We start from the raw sequence: 21812 nt of genomic DNA, 5'->3' as shown, positions 1-21812 counted from the left end.
GAATCCGCCCCTCCCCTAATGTGGTCTAAATGGAAAACAGTGTTTATAAATTACTCAAAGGTATGTGGACCAAATGTATTGCCAGAGAAGAAAACACCCATGTTAGTTCAGTGTTTAGGGGCGGAAGGTCAAGATGTATATGAAAATTTACCATGCATCAGTGAGGAAGGGGATGGTGACATGTTAAGTGTATTTGATACAGCCTTTCAAAAATTAGAACTACACTATTTACCAAAAAATTCCATAATTTTGCAAAGGTATTACTCTGGCAAAAGAAAGCAAAATGAGGATGAAGTAGTTGAAGATTTTGTAATTACTCATAGAAAATTAGCTGCCCCATGTAATTTTTGTGAGAACACAGAGGAGCACATTAGGGATCAATTTATGTTAGAATGTAGGAGTGGTAAGGTAAGAGAGGAGTTATGGGTAAAAAAATGACCCTAGTTTTCAGGAGGTTTTAATGATTGCCAAGCAAGTTTAACATTTGATGCAATGCATACAGGATTTGCAAACATCGAAAAAATAAGTGAAATGTGAAACTAAGGATGGGGAAATACAATACACACGATTGCTACAACAAACAAGAGACATCAAAGTGATGTTAAGCAAAAATTACTTTGTTTTACATACAGCAATTCAAATCATTTGGCAAATTCAGTAGAATGTCCAGCTGTACAAGTGACATGCAGAGTGTGTGGTAGAAAAGGAGATTTTGCAAAATTTTGTAAATCATCTTCAACAAAAAAGGGGAAAGTTAATGAAATTAGTGTAAAAGAAGATGACATTGTATTACAGATATCAGGTGTTAACAACAATTGTACTACAAGAGTAACCAATACACTTCACTGTAATGTAGTTAGTGTAAATGTGAAACACAGTTATGATGATGGATTTTGGTGCAGAATTATCTCTAATATCCAATAAAGATTTTGAGAGTTATTTTAAAGGAAAGATTGTGTTGACAGCACCAGACTTAACCCCTTATGGTTATGGTAGTAAGACAATAGATTTGATTGGTTATTTAAAAGCACAGTTTAAATTCATGGAAATAAAGCCGAAGAGAAAGTGTATGTTCCTGTCAAAGGAAATTCCATTTTAAGTTGGCCATATCAGAAACTATTGGGAATATTCCTTGACCCTGATTTGTGTCCACCGGTACAAGTGAGAAAAGTAGATACCTTGGCAGAACAGTTACAGAGTGAATTTCCCAATGTGTTTTCTGACAAAGTAGGGTGTATAAAATGTTATGCACATTGTATAAAAATTAGGCAGGGAGCCATCCCCGTTACATGCAAAGTGTGCAATATTTCTTTAAGCCCACATAAGGCCGTAGAAAAAGAACTACAGTGACTCAAAGCAGAAGGAATAATAGAAGCTGTGGAAGCTTCAGAATAGGTGGAGCCTGTGGTTATAGCTCCAAAAGCTACTGGTGAGATTTGCTGTTGTGTGGATTTACGTCACCTCAACAAAGAGGTGGTAGAGGATAAGTTTCTCCTAACAAATGTGACAGGAATGGTCACATTGATGGGTAGCGCCAAATATTTCACCACTCTTGATTTGACCTCCGCCTACCATCAAGTCAGATTAGGTGAGGAGTCTAAACATTTACCTGCATTTATGACACCTTTTGGTGTGTTCCGCTTTAATAGGATGTGTTTTGGTTTATGTTCCGCAGCATCTGTATTCCAAAGATTCATGACAAACCTACTTAAAGGAATGAGATACATAGCATTTTTTTCAAGATGACATGTTAATATCCAGTAATAATTTGGTTAACCATGTTAATAAGGTTACAATGGTGCTTAACATTTTTAATGAGAAGGGAATGACTCTTAAAATCAGTAAATGTAAGTTTGCCCAATCTCAAATAACGTTTTTAGGGCATGTTATATCAGGCCAGGGGGTTAAACCCGGGGCAGAGCTTGTGAATGCTATTTCCAGTCTGCTGCAACTAACCAAAAAAGAGGATGTTCAAACTTTTTTAGGAATGGCTGACTGTTATTCCAGATTTGTTCCAAATTTTGGAAATCGCACTGTTGCTATCAGAAATCTTTTTAAAAAGGGGATTCCATTTGTTTGGACTGATGAGCGTCAGAATGAATTTGAAAATATCGAAATTGCTTTGGCCTCAGCTCAACACTTAACCTGTTCCGTGCCTTGGACGAGATGATCTCGTCCAAGGCTACAGTTCACTTGTGCCTTGGACGAGATCATCTCGTCCATGGCACCGGGAAACTTGGGGGAGCGCTAGCGCGCCCCCCCGTGCACCCCCTCCCCCCCAAGGTGGGGATGGAAGGGGAAGACCTTCCCCTTCCACCCCCACCCCCCCGGCAATCCGATGACGTCAGCGCGCGCACAGCGCGCCAACGTCATCTAGTGTTGCCGGGCGCGCTGGAAGCCATTTGCTTCCAGCGCGTTGAGGGGAAAGGACTAAAAGGTGAGTCCTTTCCATTTTTGGGGGGGGGGGGGGGAAACAGACACGGGGGGAAAGGAAAGGGTTTTTCTTTTCCCCCTGTGCCTGTTTTCACAAGATTCCTGCTCCACGATCGCGGGCAGGGCCCGCGATCGTGGAGCAGGAATCTCCACTAGACCCCAGGGATTTCTTCAAGTAGGTTTATTTTGGGGGCGACCCCTTGGGCAAGGGTCGCCCCCCTGGGGGGCAATTTTTTCAGTATTTCAGACGATTTTTCGGCGGATCTGCCCCCGGGGGGGGGCGAAAACCACTAGACACCAGGGATTTTATTTTTGGTGTGTATTTTGGGGGCGACCCCTTGGGCAAGGGTCGCCCCCCCGGGGGCAATTTGTTTTAGTATTTCGCCCCCCCTGGGGGCAGATCGCCTTTTTTCAGCCGATCTGCCCCCGGGGGGGGGGTGAAATCCACTAGACACCAGGGATTTATTTTTATTGTAAAGTTTCTTTTGGGTGCGACCCCTTGGGCAAGGGTCGCCCCACTGGGGTGCTATTTTTTTTGTATTTCAGCCTCCCCCCCCCCCCCCCCCCCCCCGGGGGCAGATTGTCAATTTTTGGGCTGATCTGCCGCCAAGGGGGGCGCGAATACCACTATACACCAGGGATTTTGTTTTTATTCTTTATTTTGGGGGCAACCCCTTGGGCAAGGGTCGCTCCCCTGGGGGGCTATTTTTTTTTCTGTTTTGGCCCCCCCGATGGCAGACCAGCCATTTTTTGGACGATCTGGCCCCCGGGGGGTGGAAGCACACTAGGCGCCAGGGATTGTGTGGTGTGTGTTTGGGGGCACTCCTTGGGCAACGGTCGCCCCCCTAAAGTGGGGAAAGTTGGTATTGGCCATCTCTGCCCCTATTTTTGTAGGCCCATCTGCCCCCAAGGAGGGCAGAAACCACCAATACGGCAGGGATTTTTTTGTTTTGTTTTGTGTTGTGCTGGGGGTGCCCCCTTTGGGAAGGGTCGCCCCCTAAAGGGGGCACAGAGGTGTTGCCCATTTCTGTCCCCCTTGGGGGCAGATTGGCCATTTGTTTTACACACATCTACCCCCGAGGGGGGCAGGATCCATTTAGGTACCAGGGACAACTTCTAAGTTCTTGGTGGTGGGGTGTTTGTCAACTGGCAAAGTATTTGTATTTGTGATTATAACAATTTATTTCTTCTTTTTCTTCTAGTTCAACGCTTTTGCTTCCTTTGCTGTGGATCTTTGCGGTTTTGGCAGTAGTTGTCCTGCGGTTTGCATAGTTGCATGTTTTAGGTAAGTGAAAGCAATTTACTCCAAAGGAGTATTGTTGACATGCATGAATGACATGTTTGTAGGTGGTGTACTAAATGCAGTATTGTGTGTTTGACATTGTCCTTAGATTTGAGCACAGTGATGTTTGTGTTGTCATATGTCTAATTTGATTTTTTCTTTTTTCTTTTTAGTGGGATATCATTGGTGATTGCTGTGTCTGTGCAGAGTAGTTGCTTGGTGAGTAGCTTTTTCAGGCAAGTGAGTGGTATAGTTTTTTGTAGTACATAACTCTTTGTGATAAAGCTACACTTTGGTTATTACTTATTTTAGTGCTGGTTGTTGTTGGCAATCCATTTGTTGTTAGGATCATGGCTAGCCGCAAAGTGACCGCTCAGCAGGTTGTTCGCATGCTCTTTGAGTCGTTCTCAGACCATGATTACGACACTGACTCTGCATCTGAGGCAGAGGAGGAAGCAGGAGATTCTGGAAGTGAGTTTTCTGTCTGAGAGTATTCTTCTGATGAGGAAGCTACTCTCAGTGCAGATGAAGGGCCTGTGTTAGAGGAGGACATTGATGTGCCAAGAGTGCAGCAGCCTGGGGCTGAAGGGTTTTCCCATTAGAAGACCTGACACCTGGATTGCCCCGAACATTGAGCAGGCACAGTTACCTGCATTTACTGGTCTCCCAGGGTGTAGAGATAATACGGAAAACTTTTTGCCTGTCCATTTCTTTCACTTGTTTATGGACGATGTATTTTTGGAAGAGATTGTGGAGCAGACAAATGTGTATGGAGAGCAATATTTGCGGGACAACGCTGCCAGACTTAAGTCTCAGTCTAGAGCTACTCATTGGGTTCCCACATATCTGGAAGAGATGAAAAGGTTTTTAGGTTTGTATTTTTTTATGGGGTTGATCAGGAAGCCGTCACTGGCTTCTTATTGGTCTACTAGTCCCTTGATGGCAACTGCTATATTTCCTGCAACTATGACACGTAATCGGTATTTGCTTCTTCTTCGTATGCTGCATTTTGTAGACAATGCTTTAGCCTTGCCACGAGATCACCCTGATTGTGACCGCCTTTTTAAGAATAGGCCTGTCCTTGATCATTTTGTGGATCGGTTTTCAGAGGTCTATGTTCCAGGCAAAGAGATAAGTGTGGACGAGTCTTTGGTCCTTTTCAAGGGGCGTTTAGTTTTTAAGCAGTACATTCCTAGTAAGAGGGCACGATATGGGATTAAAATGTATCTGCTGTCAGAAAGCAGTACAGGATATGTGTATAATTTCCGGGTCTACACTGGTAGGGATTCCAGTATTGACCCTCCTGGTTGTCCGGCCACTTTTGGAGTTAGCGAAAAAATTGTGTGGGAACTTGCTAGACGGCTGTTTAACAAAGGTCACCATTTGTACGTAGATAATTTCTACACTGGAGTGCAGTTGTTCAAGGAGTTGTTTAGGGTGGACACTGTTGCTTGTGGCACAATCCGTTCTAACCGGAAAGGCTATCCAAGGGAGCTTGTCTGTAAAAAACTTGAGAGGGGACAGTGCAGTGCCTTGCGGAATAATGAGCTGCTAGCTCTGAAATTTTCAGACAGGAGGGATGTGTACATGCTATCGACTATCCATGATGAGAGTACTTCCCCTGTGGCTGTTTGGGGTCAGGTTGCGAAAGTGCGCAAACCTGCGTGCATTTTGGACTACAATAGGCACATGGGTGGTGTTGATAGAGTAGATCAGAGGTTGGAACCTTACACTGCTCTTCGTAAGTCTTATGTGTGGTATAAAAAGTTGGCCCTACATTTATTTCATTTGGCAACTTTTAATGCCTTTATTGTATACAAGGATTGTTCACCTGAGTCAAGGATGACATTTGATAAATTTCAGGAGTCAGTGATAGAAAGCCTTATTGTGGTGGAACCGGCGAGAGTTCCTAGAGTAGAAGTGGTGGAGGATGTTGCTAGATTGAAAGATCGGCACTTTCCAGATCACATTCCTCCCACTCCCAAAAAAGACATGCCCACAAAGAAATGTAGAGTATGTGCCCGGAGATCAATCCGGAGGGAGAGCCGGATGTACTGCCCCGAATGCCCTTCAAAGCCTGGGCTGTGTGTGCCCAGCAGTTTTAGAAGTTACCACACAAGAAAAAACTTTTGGGAAATACCTTGAGCGTAAGCTGTCTGTTTTATATTTTCATATGTTTCACGGTTGGCATCTCTGTCGTGTATTTAGTTAGAGCTTTTGTGTTTGTAGTTTTGTGCTTATTTTATAATTAGTGGTTTCTTTGTTGTTTATAAACAAAAAATGTGATGGCGGTGTGCGTGGGGTAGTGCTTGGCTGGAGGTGTGCGTGGGGTGGTGCTTGGCTGGCGGTGTGCGTGGGGTGGCGCTTGGCTGGCGGTGTGCTTGGGGTGGCGCTTGGCTGGCGGTGTGCTTGGGGTGGCGCTTGGCTGGCGGTGTGTGTGGGGTGGCGCTTGGCTGGCGGTGTGCTTGGGGTGGCGCTTGGCTGGCGGTGTGCTTGGGGTGGCGCTTGGCTGGCGGTGTGCGTGGGGTGGCGCTTGGCTGGCGGTGTGCTTGGGGTGGCGCTTGGCTGGCGGTGTGCTTGGGGTGGCGCTTGGCTGGCGGAGTGCGTGGGGTGGCGCTTGGCTGGCGGTGTGCTTGTGGTGGCGCTTGGCTGGCGGTGTGCGTGGGGTGGCGCTTGGCTGGCGGTGCCAGCCAAATGGCAGTCCACACTCCCATCAGCTGGTGTGATTCTTGTATCAGGCATGTGGGCGTATGTAAGTGATGGGCCCTTGAGTGGCGCGGTCTGTCGATGTGAGTGTTGTAATGTGCTGGGCCCGTGGCTGGCGGTGTGAATGGTCTTGTGCGTATCATGTATGAAAGGTGTGTGAATGGACTGTAAAGCGGTTGGTGTCTTGTTGCGGCTTTACAGCTCACGAGCTGTGAGTCATTGGTTCACTTTTTTGCCTTTCAGGTATTAGCAGTGCATTTCATTTTTGTGAAATCTCTTGTTAATAAAATTTGATCCACTGAACCATCACTCACCCTTGTGCCAAATCCAACCAGTATGTGTGCTAAAAAATGACAAAACCTGCTCCGCTGTAATCAGGCGTCGCAGCACACCTGTGACACGCTAGGTGCCTCAGGTGGGACCCCGATGATGAAGCATGCCACCAACTTGGTTGGTGGGTGAGGGGTCTTTTTCACATAACCTAAGTGTGTTTCTTTTCACAATTTTAGTGTTTGGCACATCACGGACGTATGTGCACACATCAAAATGATATATTACAAAAATACCTGTGTTTGGGGGGGAGGGCCCACCTATGTTTTTGGTCCTGGGTGCGGCCTTCATCTAGGGAAACCTACAAAACCCAGACATTTTTTAAAACTAGACACCCCAAGGAGTCCAAGGAGGTGTGGCTTGCGTGGCTCCCCCAACATTTTCTTACCCAGACTCCTCTGTAAACCTCAAAATTTGCATAAAAAAGCATATTTTCCTGACTTTTCTTAGTAGGATCACCGCTCCAGCACAAAATTCCTACTCCCCAGTTTTCCCCTCAGTCTCCCAAGTAAAATGACACCTCACTTATGTGGGTCCCCAAAGCAGAGTCCGTCTAAAGATGTATAAAAGAATATGCCCTTATAAACTCAATGAGCTATCCCTTCTATCTCTTCAAGTTTTGGGCCTTATTCTGTTGCAGGCACCTGGCCCACCCACACAAGTGAGGTCTCATTTTTATCGGGAGACTTGGGGGAATGCTGGGTGGAAGGAAATTTGTGGCTCCTCTCAGATTCCAGAACTTTCTGTCACTTAAATGAGAGGAAAGGGTGTTTTTTTAGCCAAATTTTGAGGTTTGCAAAGGATTCTGGGTAACAGAACCTAGTCCGAGCCCCACAAGTCACCCTATCTTGGATTCCCCAAGGTCTTTAGTTTTAAAAAATCCACAGGGTTGGTAGGTTTCCCTAGGTGCCGACTGAGCTACAGGCCAAAATCCACAGGTAGGCACTGTTTTCTTTCAAAAAATGGGATGTGTCCACGTTGCGCATTGGGGCATTTCCTGTCGCGGGCGCTAGGCCTAACCACACAAGTGAGGTATCATTTTTATCGGGAGACTTGGGGGAACGCTGGGTGGAAGGAAATTTGTGGCTCCTCTCAGATTCCAGAACTTTCTGCCACAGAAATGTGAGGAACATGTGTTTTTTTAGCCAAATTTTGAGGTTCGCAAAGGATTCTGAGTAACAGAACCTGGTCCGAGCCCCGCAAGTCACCCCATCTTGGATTACCCTAGGTCTCTAGTTTTCAGAAATGTACAGGTTTGGTAGGTTTCCCTAGGTTCTGGCTGAGCTAGAGGCCAAAATCTACAGGTAGGCACTTCGCAAAAAACACCTCTGTTTTCTTTCAAAAATTTGGATGTGTCCACGTTGCGCTTTGGGGCGTTTCCTGTCGCGGGCGCTAGGCCTACCCACACAAGTGAGGTATCATTTTTATCGGGAGACTTGGGGGAACGCTGGGTGGAAGGAAATTTGTGGCTCCTCTCAGATTCCAGAACTTTCTGCCACAGAAATGTGAGGAACATGTGTTTTTTTAGCTAAATTTTGAGGTTTGCAAAGGATTCTGGGTAACAGAACCTGGTCCGAGCCCCACAAGTCACCCCTCCTTGGATTAGCCCAGGTCTCTAGTTATCAGAAATGCACAGGTTTGGTAGGTTTCCCTGGGTGCCGGCTGAGCTAGAGGCCAAAATCTACAGGTAGGCACTTCGCAAAAAACACCTCTGTTTTCTTTCAAAAATTTGGATGTGTCCACATTGCGCTTTGGGGCGTTTCCTGTCGCGGGCGCTAGGCCTACCCACACAAGTGAGGTATCATTTTTATCGGGAGACTTGGGGGAACGCTGGGTGTAAGGAAATTTGTGGCTCCTCTCAGATTCCAGAACTTTCTGCCACAGAAATCGGAGGAACATGTGTTTTTTTAACCAAATTTTGAGGTTTGCAAAGGATTCTGGGTAACAGAACCTGGTCCGAGCCCCGCAAGTCACCCCTCCTTGGATTCCCCCAGGTCTCTAGTTTTCAGAAATGCACAGGTTTGGTAGGTTTCTCTGGGTGCCGGCTGAGCTAGAGGCCAAAATCTACAGGTAGGCACTTCGCAAAAAACACCTCTGTTTTCTTTCAAAAATTTGGATGTGTCCACGTTGCGCTTTGGGGTGTTTCCTGTCGCGGGCGCTAGGCCTACCCACACAAGTGAGGTATCATTTTTATCGGGAGACTTGGGGGAACGCTGGGTGGAAGGAAATTTGTGGCTCCTCTCAGATTCCAGAACTTTCTGCCACAGAAATGTGAGGAACATGTGTTTTTTTACCCAAATTTTGAGGTTTGCAAAGGATTCTGGGTAACAGAACCTGGTCCGAGCCCCGCGAGTCACCCCTCCTTGGATTCCCCCAGGTCTCTAGTTTTCAGAAATGCACAGGTTTGGTAGGTTTCCCTAGGTGCTGGCTGAGCTAGAGGCCAAAATCTACAGGTAGGCACTTCGCAAAAACCACCTCTGTTTTCTTTCAAAAATTTGGATGTGTCCACGTTGCGCTTTGGGGCGTTTCCTGTCGCGGGCGCTAAGCCTACCCACACAAGTGAGGTATCATTTTTATCGGGAGACTTGGGGGAACACTGGGTGGAAGGAAATTTGTGGCTCCTCTCAGATTCCAGAACTTTCTGCCACAGAAATGTGAGGAACATGGGTTTTTTTAGCCAAATTTTGAGGTTCGCAAAGGATTCTGGGTAACAGAACCTGGTCCGAACCCCGCAAGTCACCCCATCTTGGATTACCCTAGGTCTCTAGTTTTCAGAAATGCACAGGTGTGGTAGGTTTCCCTTGGTGCCGGCTGAGCTAGAGGCCAAAATCTACAGGTAGGCACTTCGCAAAAAACACCTCTGTTTTCTTTCAAAAATTTGGATGTGTCCACGTTGCGCTTTGGGGTGTTTCCTGTCGCGGGCGCTAGGCCTACCCACACAAGTGAGGTATCATTTTTATCGGGAGACTTGGGGAAACGCTGGGTGGAAGGAAATTTGTGGCTCCTCTCAGATTCCAGAACTTTCTGCCACAGAAATGTGAGGAACATGTGTTTTTTTACCCAAATTTTGAGGTTTGCAAAGGATTCTGGGTAACAGAACCTGGTCCGAGCCCCGCAAGTCACCCCTCCTTGGATTCCCCCAGGTCTCTAGTTTTCAGAAATGCACAGGTTTGGTAGGTTTCCCTAGGTGCTGGCTGAGCTAGAGGCCAAAATCTACAGGTAGGCACTTCGCAAAAAACACCTCAGTTTTCTTTCAAAAATTTGGATGTGTCCACGTTGCGCTTTGGGGCGTCTCCTGTCGCGGGCGCTAGGCCTACCCACACAAGTGAGGTATCATTTTTATCGGGAGACTTGGGGGAACGCTGGGTGTAAGGAAATTTGTGGCTCCTCTCAGATTCCAGAACTTTCTGCCACAGAAATGTGAGGAACATGTGTTTTTTTAGCTAAATTTTGAGGTTTGCAAAGGATTCTGGGTAACAGAACCTGGTCCGAGCCCCACAAGTCACCCCTCCTTGGATTCCCCCAGGTCTCTAGTTATCAGAAATGCACAGGTTTGGTAGGTTTCCCTGGGTGCCGGCTGAGCTAGAGGCCAAAATCTACAGGTAGGCACTTCGCAAAAAACACCTCTGTTTTCTTTCAAAAATTTGGATGTGTCCACATTGCGCTTTGGGGCGTTTCCTGTCGCGGGCGCTAGGCCTACCCACACAAGTGAGGTATCATTTTTATCGGGAGACTTGGGGGAACGCTGGGTGTAAGGAAATTTGTGGCTCCTCTCAGATTCCAGAACTTTCTGCCACAGAAATGTGAGGAACATGTGTTTTTTTAGCTAAATTTTGAGGTTTGCAAAGGATTCTGGGTAACAGAACCTGGTCCGAGCCCCACAAGTCACCCCTCCTTGGATTAGCCCAGGTCTCTAGTTATCAGAAATGCACAGGTTTGGTAGGTTTCCCTGGGTGCCGGCTGAGCTAGAGGCCAAAATCTACAGGTAGGCACTTCGCAAAAAACACCTCTGTTTTCTTTCAAAAATTTGGATGTGTCCACATTGCGCTTTGGGGCGTTTCCTGTCACGGGCGCTAGGCCTACCCACACAAGTGAGGTATCATTTTTATCGGGAGACTTGGGGGAACGCTGGGTGTAAGGAAATTTGTGGCTCCTCTCAGATTCCAGAACTTTCTGCCACAGAAATCGGAGGAACATGTGTTTTTTTAGCCAAATTTTGAGGTTTGCAAAGGATTCTGCGTAACAGAACCTGGTCCGAGCCCCGCAAGTCACCCCTCCTTGGATTCCCCCAGGTCTCTAGTTTTCAGAAATGCATAGGTTTGGTAGGTTTCTCTGGGTGCCGGCTGAGCTAGAGGCCAAAATCTACAGGTAGGCACTTCGCAAAAAACACCTCTGTTTTCTTTCAAAAATTTGGATGTGTCCACATTGCGCTTTGGGGCGTTTCCTGTCGCGGGCGCTAGGCCTACCCACACAAGTGAGGTATCATTTTTATCGGGAGACTTGGGGGAACGCTGGGTGGAAGGAAATTTGTGGCTCCTCTCAGATTCCAGAACTTTCTGCCACAGAAATGTGAGGAACATGTGTTTTTTTAGCTAAATTTTGAGGTTTGCAAAGGATTCTGGGTAACAGAACCTGGTCCGAGCCCCACAAGTCACCCCTCCTTGGATTAGCCCAGGTCTCTAGTTATCAGAAATGCACAGGTTTGGTAGGTTTCCCTGGGTGCCGGCTGAGCTAGAGGCCAAAATCTACAGGTAGGCACTTCGCAAAAAACACCTCTGTTTTCTTTCAAAAATTTGGATGTGTCCACATTGCGCTTTGGAGCGTTTCCTGTCGCGGGCGCTAGGCCTACCCACACAAGTGAGGTATCATTTTTATCGGGAGACTTGGGGGAACGCTGGGTGGAAGGAAATTTGTGGCTCCTCTCAGATTCCAGAACTTTCTGCCACAGAAATGTGAGGAACATGTGTTTTTTTACCCAAATTTTGAGGTTTGCAAAGGATTCTGGGTAACAGAACCTGGTCCGAGCCCCGCGAGTCACCCCTCCTTGGATTCCCCCAGGTCTCTAGTTTTCAGAAATGCACAGGTTTGGTAGGTTTCCCTAGGTGCTGGCTGAGCTAGAGGCCAAAATCTACAGGTAGGTACTTCGCAAAAACCACCTCTGTTTTCTTTCAAAAATTTGGATGTGTCCACATTGCGCTTTGGGGCGTTTCCTGTCGCGGGCGCTAGGCCTACCCACACAAGTGAGGTATCATTTTTATCGGGAGACTTGGAACACTGGGTGGAAGGAAATTTGTGGCTCCTCTCAGATTCCAGAACTTTCTGCCACAGAAATCGGAGGAACATGTGTTTTTTTAGCCAAATTTTGAGGTTTGCAAAGGATTCTGGGTAACAGAACCTGGTCCGAGCCCCGCAAGTCACCCCTCCTTGGATTCCCCCAGGTCTCTAGTTTTCAGAAATGCACAGGTTTGGTAGGTTTCTCTGGGTGCCGGCTGAGCTAGAGGCCAAAATCTACAGGTAGGCACTTCGCAAAAAACACCTCTGTTTTCTTTCAAAAATTTGGATGTGTCCACATTGCGCTTTGGGGCGTTTCCTGTCGCGGGCGCTAGGCCTACCCACACAAGTGAGGTATCATTTTTATCGGGAGACTTGGGGGAACGCTGGGTGGAAGGAAATTTGTGGCTCCTCTCAGATTCCAGAACTTTCTGCCACAGAAATGTGAGGAACATGTGTTTTTTTAGCTAAATTTTGAGGTTTGCAAAGGATTCTGGGTAACAGAACCTGGTCCGAGCCCCACAAGTCACCCCTCCTTGGATTAGCCCAGGTCTCTAGTTATCAGAAATGCACAGGTTTGGTAGGTTTCCCTGGGTGCCGGCTGAGCTAGAGGCCAAAATCTACAGGTAGGCACTTCGCAAAAAACACCTCTGTTTTCTTTCAAAAATTTGGATGTGTCCACATTGCGCTTTGGAGCGTTTCCTGTCGCGGGCGCTAGGCCTACCCACACAAGTGAGGTATCATTTTTATCGGGAGACTTGGGGGAACGCTGGGTGTAAGGAAATTTGTGGCTCCTCTCAGATTCCAGAACTTTCTGCCACAGAAATCGGAGGAACATGTGTTTTTTTAGCCAAATTTTGAGGTTTGCAAAGGATTCTGGATAACAGAACCTGGTCCGAGCCCCGCAAGTCACCCCTCCTTGGATTCCCCCAGGTCTCTAGTTTTCAGACATGCACAGGTTTGGTAGGTTTCTCTGGGTCCTGGCTGAGCTAGAGGCCAAAATCTACAGGTAGGCACTTCGCAAAAAACACCTCTGTTTTCTTTCAAAAATTTGGATGTGTCCACGTTGCGCTTTGGGGTGTTTCCTGTCGCGGGCGCTAGGCCTACCCACACAAGTGAGGTATCATTTTTATCGGGAGACTTGGGGGAACGCTGGGTGGAAGGAAATTTGTGGCTCCTCTCAGATTCCAGAACTTTCTGCCACAGAAATGTGAGGAACATGTGTTTTTTTACCCAAATTTTGAGGTTTGCAAAGGATTCTGGGTAACAGAACCTGGTCCGAGCCCCGCAAGTCAACCCTCCTTGGATTCCCCTAGGTCTCTAATTGTCAGAAATGCACAGGTTTGGTAGGTTTCCCTAGGTGCTGGCTGAGCTAGAGGCCAAAATCTACAGGTAGGCACTTCGCAAAAACCACCTCTGTTTTCTTTCAAAAATTTGGATGTGTCCACGTTGCGCTTTGGGGCGTTTCCTGTCGCGGGCCCTAGGCCTACCCACACAAGTGAGGTATCATTTTTATCGGGAGACTTGGGGGAACGCTGGGTGGAAGGAAATTTGTGGCTCCTCTCAGATTCCAGAACTTTCTGCCACAGAAATGTGAGGAACATGTGTTTTTTTAGCTAAATTTTGAGGTTTGCAAAGGATTCTGGGTAACAGAACCTGGTCCGAGCCCCACAAGTCACCCCTCCTTGGATACCCCCAGGTCTCTAGTTATCAGAAATGCACAGGTTTGGTAGGTTTCCCTGGGTGCCGGCTGAGCTAGAGGCCAAAATCTACAGGTAGGCACTTCGCAAAAAACACCTCTGTTTTCTTAAAAAAATTTGGATGTGTCCACATTGCGCTTTGGGGCGTTTCCTGTCGCGGGCGCTAGGCCTACCCACACAAGTGAGGTATCATTTTTATCGGGAGACTTGGGGGAACGCTGGGTGTAAGGAAATTTGTGGCTCCTCTCAGATTCCAGAACTTTCTGCCACAGAAATCGGAGGAACATTTTTTTTTTTAGCCAAATTTTGAGGTTTGCAAAGGATTCTGGGTAACAGAACCTGGTCCGAGCCCCGCAAGTCACCCCTCCTTGGATTCCCCCAGGTCTCTAGTTTTCAGACATGCACAGGTTTGGTAGGTTTCTCTGGGTGCCGGCTGAGCTAGAGGCCAAAATCTACAGGTAGGCACTTCGCAAAAAACACCTCTGTTTTCTTTCAAAAATTTGGATGTGTCCACGTTGCGCTTTGGGGTGTTTCCTGTTGCGGGCGCTAGGCCTACCCACACAAGTGAGGTATAATTTTTATCGGGAGACTTGGGGGAACGCTGGGTGGAAGGAAATTTGTGGCTCCTCTCAGATTCCAGAACTTTCTGCTACAGAAATGTGAGGAACATGTGTTTTTTTACCCAAATTTTGAGGTTTGCAAAGGATTCTGGGTAACAGAACCTGGTCCGAGCCCCGCGAGTCACCCCTCCTTGGATTCCCCCAGGTCTCTAGTTTTCAGAAATGCAAAGGTTTGGTAGGTTTCCCTAGGTGCTGGCTGAGCTAGAGGCCAAAATCTACAGGTAGGCACTTCGCAAAAACCACCTCTGTTTTCTTTCAAAGATTTGGATGTGTCCACGTTGCGCTTTGGGGCGTTTCCTGTCGCGGGCGCTAGGCCTACCCACACAAGTGAAGTATCATTTTTATCGGGAGACTTGGGGGAACACTGGGTGGAAGGAAATTTGTGGCTCCTCTCAGATTCCAGAACTTTCTGCCACAGAAATGTGAGGAACATGTGTTTTTTTAGCCAAATTTTGAGGTTCGCAAAGGATTCTGGGTAACAGAACCTGGTCCGAACCCCGCAAGTCACCCCATCTTGGATTACCCTAGGTCTCTAGTTTTCAGAAATGCACAGGTTTGGTAGGTTTCCCTTGGTGCCGGCTGAGCTAGAGGCCAAAATCTACAGGTAGGCACTTCGCAAAAAACACCTCTGTTTTCTTTCAAAAATTTGGATTTGTCCACGTTGCGCTTTGGGGTGTTTCCTGTCGCGGGTGCTAGGCCTACCCACACAAGTGAGGTATCATTTTTATCGGGAGACTTGGGGAAACGCTGGGTGGAAGGAAATTTGTGGCTCCTCTCAGATTCCAGAACTTTCTGCTACAGAAATGTGAGGAACATGTGTTTTTTTACCCAAATTTTGAGGTTTGCAAAGGATTCTGGGTAACAGAACCTGGTCCGAGCCCCGCGAGTCACCCCTCCTTGGATTCCCCCAGGTCTCTAGTTTTCAGAAATGCAAAGGTTTGGTAGGTTTCCCTAGGTGCTGGCTGAGCTAGAGGCCAAAATCTACAGGTAGGCACTTCACAAAAACCACCTCTGTTTTCTTTCAAAGATTTGGATGTGTCCACGTTGCGCTTTGGGGCGTTTCCTGTCGCGGGCGCTAGGCCTACCCACACAAGTGAGGTATCATTTTTATCGGGAGACTTGGGGGAACACTGGGTGGAAGGAAATTTGTGGCTCCTCTCAGATTCCAGAACTTTCTGCCACAGAAATGTGAGGAACATGTGTTTTTTTACCCAAATTTTGAGGTTTGCAAAGGATTCTGGGTAACAGAACCTGGTCCGAGCCCCGCGAGTCACCCCTCCTTGGATTCCCCCAGGTCTCTAGTTTTCAGAAATGCAAAGGTTTGGTAGGTTTCCCTAGGTGCTGGCTGAGCTAGAGGCCAAAATCTACAGGTAGGCACTTCGCAAAAACCACCTCTGTTTTCTTTCAAAGATTTGGATGTGTCCACGTTGCGCTTTGGGGCGTTTCCTGTCACGGGCGCTAGGCCTACCCACACAAGTGAGGTATCATTTTTATCGGGAGACTTGGGGGAACGCTGGGTGGAAGGAAATTTGTGGCTCCTCTCAGATTCCAGAACTTTCTGCCACAGAAATGTGAGGAACATGTGTTTTTTTAGCTAAATTTTGAGGTTTGCAAAGGATTCTGGGTAACAGAACCTGGTCCGAGCCCCACAAGTCACCCCTCCTTGGATTCCCCCAGGTCTCTAGTTATCAGAAATGCACAGGTTTGGTAGGTTTCCCTGGGTGCCGGCTGAGCTAGAGGCCAAAATCTACAGGTAGGCACTTCGCAAAAAACACCTCTGTTTTCTTTAAAAAATTTGGATGTGTCCACATTGCGCTTTGGGGCGTTTCCTGTCGCGGGCGCTAGGCCTACCCACACAAGTGAGGTATCATTTTTATCGGGAGACTTGGGGGAACGCTGGGTGTAAGGAAATTTGTGGCTCCTCTCAGATTCCAGAACTTTCTGCCACAGAAATCGGAGGAACATTTTTTTATTTAACCAAATTTTGAGGTTTGCAAAGGATTCTGGGTAACAGAACCTGGTCCGAGCCCCGCAAGTCACCCCTCCTTGGATTCCCCCAGGTCTCTAGTTTTCAGACATGCACAGGTTTGGTAGGTTTCTCTGGGTGCCGGCTGAGCTAGAGGCCAAAATCTACAGGTAGGCACTTCGCAAAAAACACCTCTGTTTTCTTTCAAAAATTTGGATGTGTCCACGTTGCGCTTTGGGGTGTTTCCTGTCGCGGGCGCTAGGCCTACCCACACAAGTGAGGTATAATTTTTATCGGGAGACTTGGGGGAACGCTGGGTGGAAGGAAATTTGTGGCTCCTCTCAGATTCCAGAACTTTCTGCTACAGAAATGTGAGGAACATGTGTTTTTTTACCCAAATTTTGAGGTTTGCAAAGGATTCTGGGTAACAGAACCTGGTCCGAGCCCCGCGAGTCACCCCTCCTTGGATTCCCCCAGGTCTCTAGTTTTCAGAAATGCAAAGGTTTGGTAGGTTTCCCTAGGTGCTGGCTGAGCTAGAGGCCAAAATCTACAGGTAGGCACTTCGCAAAAACCACCTCTGTTTTCTTTCAAAGATTTGGATGAGTCCACGTTGCGCTTTGGGGCGTTTCCTGTCGCGGGCGCTAGGCCTACCCACACAAGTGAGGTATCATTTTTATCGGGAGACTTGGGGGAACACTGGGTGGAAGGAAATTTGTGGCTCCTCTCAGATTCCAGAACTTTCTGCCACAGAAATGTGAGGAACATGTGTTTTTTTAGCCAAATTTTGAGGTTCGCAAAGGATTCTGGGTAACAGAACCTGGTCCGAACCCCGCAAGTCACCCCATCTTGGATTACCCTAGGTCTCTAGTTTTCAGAAATGCACAGGTTTGGTAGGTTTCCCTTGGTGCCGGCTGAGCTAGAGGCCAAAATCTACAGGTAGGCACTTCGCAAAAAACACCTCTGTTTTCTTACAAAAATTTGGATTTGTCCACGTTGCGCTTTGGGGTGTTTCCTGTCGCGGGTGCTAGGCCTACCCACACAAGTGAGGTATCATTTTTATCGGGAGACTTGGGGAAACGCTGGGTGGAAGGAAATTTGTGGCTCCTCTCAGATTCCAGAACTTTCTGCCACAGAAATGTGAGGAACATGTGTTTTTTTACCCAAATTTTGAGGTTTGCAAAGGATTCTGGGTAACAGAACCTGGTCCGAGCCCCGCGAGTCACCCCTCCTTGGATTCCACCAGGTCTCCAGTTTTCAGAAATGCACAGGTTTGGTAGGTTTCCCTAGGTGCTGGCTGAGCTAGAGGCCAAAATCTACAGGTAGGCACTTCGCAAAAACCACCTCTGTTTTCTTTCAAAAATTTGGATGTGTCCACGTTGCGCTTTGGGGCGTTTCCTGTCGCGGGCGCTAGGCCTACCCACACAAGTGAGGTATCATTTTTATCGGGAGACTTGGGGGAACACTGGGTGGAAGGAAATTTGTGGCTCCTCTCAGATTCCAGAACTTTCTGCCACAGAAATGTGAGGAACATGTGTTTTTTTAGCCAAATTTTGAGGTTCGCAAAGGATTCTGGGTAACAGAACCTGGTCCGAACCCCGCAAGTCACCCCATCTTGGATTACCCTAGGTCTCTAGTTTTCAGAAATGCACAGGTTTGGTAGGTTTCCCTTGGTGCCGGCTGAGCTAGAGGCCAAAATCTACAGGTAGGCACTTCGCAAAAAACACCTCTGTTTTATTTCAAAAATTTGGATTTGTCAACGTTGCGCTTTGGGGTGTTTCCTGTCGCGGGTGCTAGGCCTACCCACACAAGTGAGGTATCATTTTTATCGGGAGACTTGGGGAAACGCTCGGTGGAAGGAAATTTGTGGCTCCTCTCAGATTCCAGCACTTTCTGCAACAGAAATGTGAGGAACATGTGTTTTTTTACCCAAATTTTGAGGTTTGCAAAGGATTCTGGGAAACAGAACCTGGTCCGAGCCCCGCAAGTCACCCCTCCTTGGATTCCCCCAGGTCTCTAGTTTTCAGAAATGCACAGGTTTGGTAGGTTTCCCTAGGTGCTGGCTGAGCTACAGGCCAAAATCTACAGGTAGGCACTTCGCAAAAAACACCTCCGTTTTCTTTCAAAAATTTGGATGTGTCCACGTTGCGCTTTGGGGCGTTTCCTGTCGCGGGCGCTAGGCCTACCCACACAAGTGAGGTATGATTTTTATCAGGAGACTTGGGGGAACGCTGGGTGGAAGGAAATTTGTGGCTCCTCTCAGATTCCAGAACTTTCTGCCACAGAAATGTGAGGAACATGTGTTTTTATAGCCAAATTTTGAGGTTCGCAAAGGATTCTGGGTAACAGAACCTGGTCCGAGCCCCGCAAGTCACCCCATCTTGGATTACCCTAGGTCTCTAGTTTTCAGAAATGCACAGGTTTGGTAGGTTTCCCTTGGTGCCGGCTAAGCTAGAGGCCAAAATCTACAGGTAGGCACTTCGCAAAAAACACCTCTGTTTTCTTTCAAAAATTTGGATGTGTCCACGTTGCGCTTTGGGGCGTTTCCTGTCGCGGGCGCTAGGCCTACCCACACAAGTGAGGTATCATTTTTATAGGGAGACTTGGGGGAACGCTGGGTGGAAGGAAATTTGTGGCTCCTCTCAGATTCCAGAACTGTCTGCCACAGAAATGTGAGGAACATGTGTTTTTTTAGCCAAATTTTGAGGTTCGCAAAGGATTATGGGTAACAGAACCTGGTCCGAGCCCCGCAAGTCAACCCTCCTTGGATTCCCCTAGGTCTCTAATTGTCAGAAATGCACAGGTTTGGTAGGTTTCCCTAGGTGCCGGCTGAGCTAGAGGCCAAAATCTACAGGTAGGCACTTCGCAAAAAACACCTCTGTTTTCTTTAAAAAATTTGGATGTGTCCACGTAGCGCTTTGGGGCGCTTCCTGTCGCGGTCCCTAGGCCTACCCACACAAGTGAGGTATCATTTTTATCGGGAGACTTGGGGGAACGCTGCGTGGAAGGAAATTTGTGGCTCCTCTCAGATTCCAGAACTTTCTGCCACAGAAATGTGAGGAACATGTGTTTTTTTAGCCAAATTTTGAGGTTCGCAAAGCATTCTGGGTAACAGAACCTGGTCTGAGCCCCGCAAGTCACCCCATCTTGGATTCCCCTAGGTCTCTAGTTTTCAGAAATGCACAGGTTTGGTAGGTTTCCCTAGTTGCCGGCTGAGCTAGAGGCCAAAATCTACAGGTAGGCACTTCGCAAAAAACACCTCTGTTTTCTTTAAAAAATTTGGATGTGTCTACGTTGCGCTTTGGGGCGTTTCCTGTCGCGGGCGCTAGGCCTACCCACACAAGTGAGGTATCATTTTTATCGGGAGACTTAGGGGAACGCTGGGTGGAAGGAAATTTGTGGCTCCTCTCAGATTCCAGAACTTTCTGCCACAGAAATGTGAGGAACATGTGTTTTTTTACCCAAATTTTGAGGTTTGCAAAGGATTCTGAGTAACAGAACCTGGTCCGAGCCCCGCGAGTCACCCCTCCTTGGATTCCCCCAGGTCTCTAGTTTTCAGAAATGCACAGGTTTGGTATGTTTCCCTAGGTGCTGGCTGAGCTAGAGGCCAAAATCTACAGGTAGGCACTTCGCAAAAACCACCTCTGTTTTCTTTAAAAAATTTGGATGTGTCCACGTTGCGCTTTGGGGCGTTTCCTGTCGCGGGCGCTAGGCCTACCCACCCAAGTGAGGTATCATTTTTATCGGGAGACTTGGGGGAACACTGGGTGGAAGGAAATTTGTGGCTCCTCTCAGATTCCAGAACTTTCTGCCACAGAAATGTGAGGAACATGTGTTTTTTTAGCCAAATTTTGAGGTTCGCAAAGGATTCTGGGTAACAGAACCTGGTCCGAACCCCGCAAGTCACCCCATCTTGGATTACCCTAGGTCTCTAGTTTTCAGAAATGCACAGGTTTGGTAGGTTTCCCTTGGTGCCGGCTGAGCTAGAGGCCAAAATCTACAGGTAGGCACTTCGCAAAAAACACCTCTGTTTTCTTTCAAAAATTTGGATTTGTGCACGTTGCGCTTTGGGGTGTTTTCTGTCGCGGGTGCTAGGCCTACCCACACAAGTGAGGTATCATTTTTATCGGGAGACTCGGGGAAACGCTGGGTGGAAGGAAATTTGTGGCTCCTCTCAGATTCCAGAACTTTCTGCCACAGAAATGTGAGGAACATGTGTTTTTTTACCCAAATTTTGAGGTTTGCAAAGGATTCTGGGTAACAGAACCTGGTCCGAGCCCCGCAAGTCACCCCTCCTTGGATTCCCCCAGGTCTCTAGTTTTCAGAAATGCACAGGTTTGGTAGGTTTCCCTAGGTGCTGGCTGAGCTACAGGCCAAAATCTACAGGTAGGCACTTCGCAAAAAACACCTCCGTTTTCTTTCAAAAATTTGGATGTGTCCACGTTGCGCTTTGGGGCGTTTCCTGTCGCGGGCGCTAGGCCTACCCACACAAGTGAGGTATGATTTTTATCAGGAGACTTGGGGGAACGCTGGGTGGAAGGAAATTTGTGGCTCCTCTCAGATTCCAGAACTTTCTGCCACAGAAATGTGAGGAGCATGTGTTTTTATAGCCAAATTTTGAGGTTCGCAAAGGATTCTGGGTAACAGAACCTGGTCCGAGCCCCGCAAGTCACCCCATCTTGGATTACCCTAGGTCTCAAGTTTTCAGAAATGCACAGGTTTGGTAGGTTTCCCTTGGTGCCGGCTAAGCTAGAGGCCAAAATCTACAGGTAGGCACTTCGCAAAAAAAACCTCTGTTTTCTTTCAAAAATTTGGATGTGTCCACGTTGCGCTTTGGGGCGTTTCCTGTCGCGGGCGCTAGGCCTACCCACACAAGTGAGGTATCATTTTTATCGGGAGACTTGGGGGAACGCTGGGTGGAAGGAAATTTGTGGCTCCTCTCAGATTCCAGAACTGTCTGCCACAGAAATGTGAGGAACATGTGTTTTTTTAGCCAAATTTTGAGGTTCGCAAAGGATTATGGGTAACAGAACCTGGTCCGAGCCCCGCAAGTCAACCCTCCTTGGATTCCCCTAGGTCTCTAATTGTCAGAAATGCACAGGTTTGGTAGGTTTCCCTAGGTGCCGGCTGAGCTAGAGGCCAAAATCTACAGGTAGGCACTTCGCAAAAAACACCTCTGTTTTCTTTAAAAAATTTGGATGTGTCCACGTAGCGCTTTGGGGCGCTTCCTGTCGCGGGCGCTAGGCCTACCCACACAAGTGAGGTATCATTTTTATCGGGAGACTTGGGGGAACGCTGCGTGGAAGGAAATTTGTGGCTCCTCTCAGATTCCAGAACTTTCGGCCACAGAAATGTGAGGAACATGTGTTTTTTTAGCCAAATTTTGAGGTTCGCAAAGCATTCTGGGTAACAGAACCTGGTCTGAGCCCCGCAAGTCACCCCATCTTGGATTCCCCTAGGTCTCTAGTTTTCAGAAATGCACAGGTTTGGTAGGTTTCCCTAGGTGC

This window comes from Pleurodeles waltl, chromosome 3_1 (genome assembly GCF_031143425.1).
Source record: "Pleurodeles waltl isolate 20211129_DDA chromosome 3_1, aPleWal1.hap1.20221129, whole genome shotgun sequence".
In the NCBI taxonomy this organism is placed as follows: Eukaryota; Metazoa; Chordata; class Amphibia; order Caudata; family Salamandridae; genus Pleurodeles; species Pleurodeles waltl.
Note: the sequence above shows the minus strand (reverse complement) of the source record.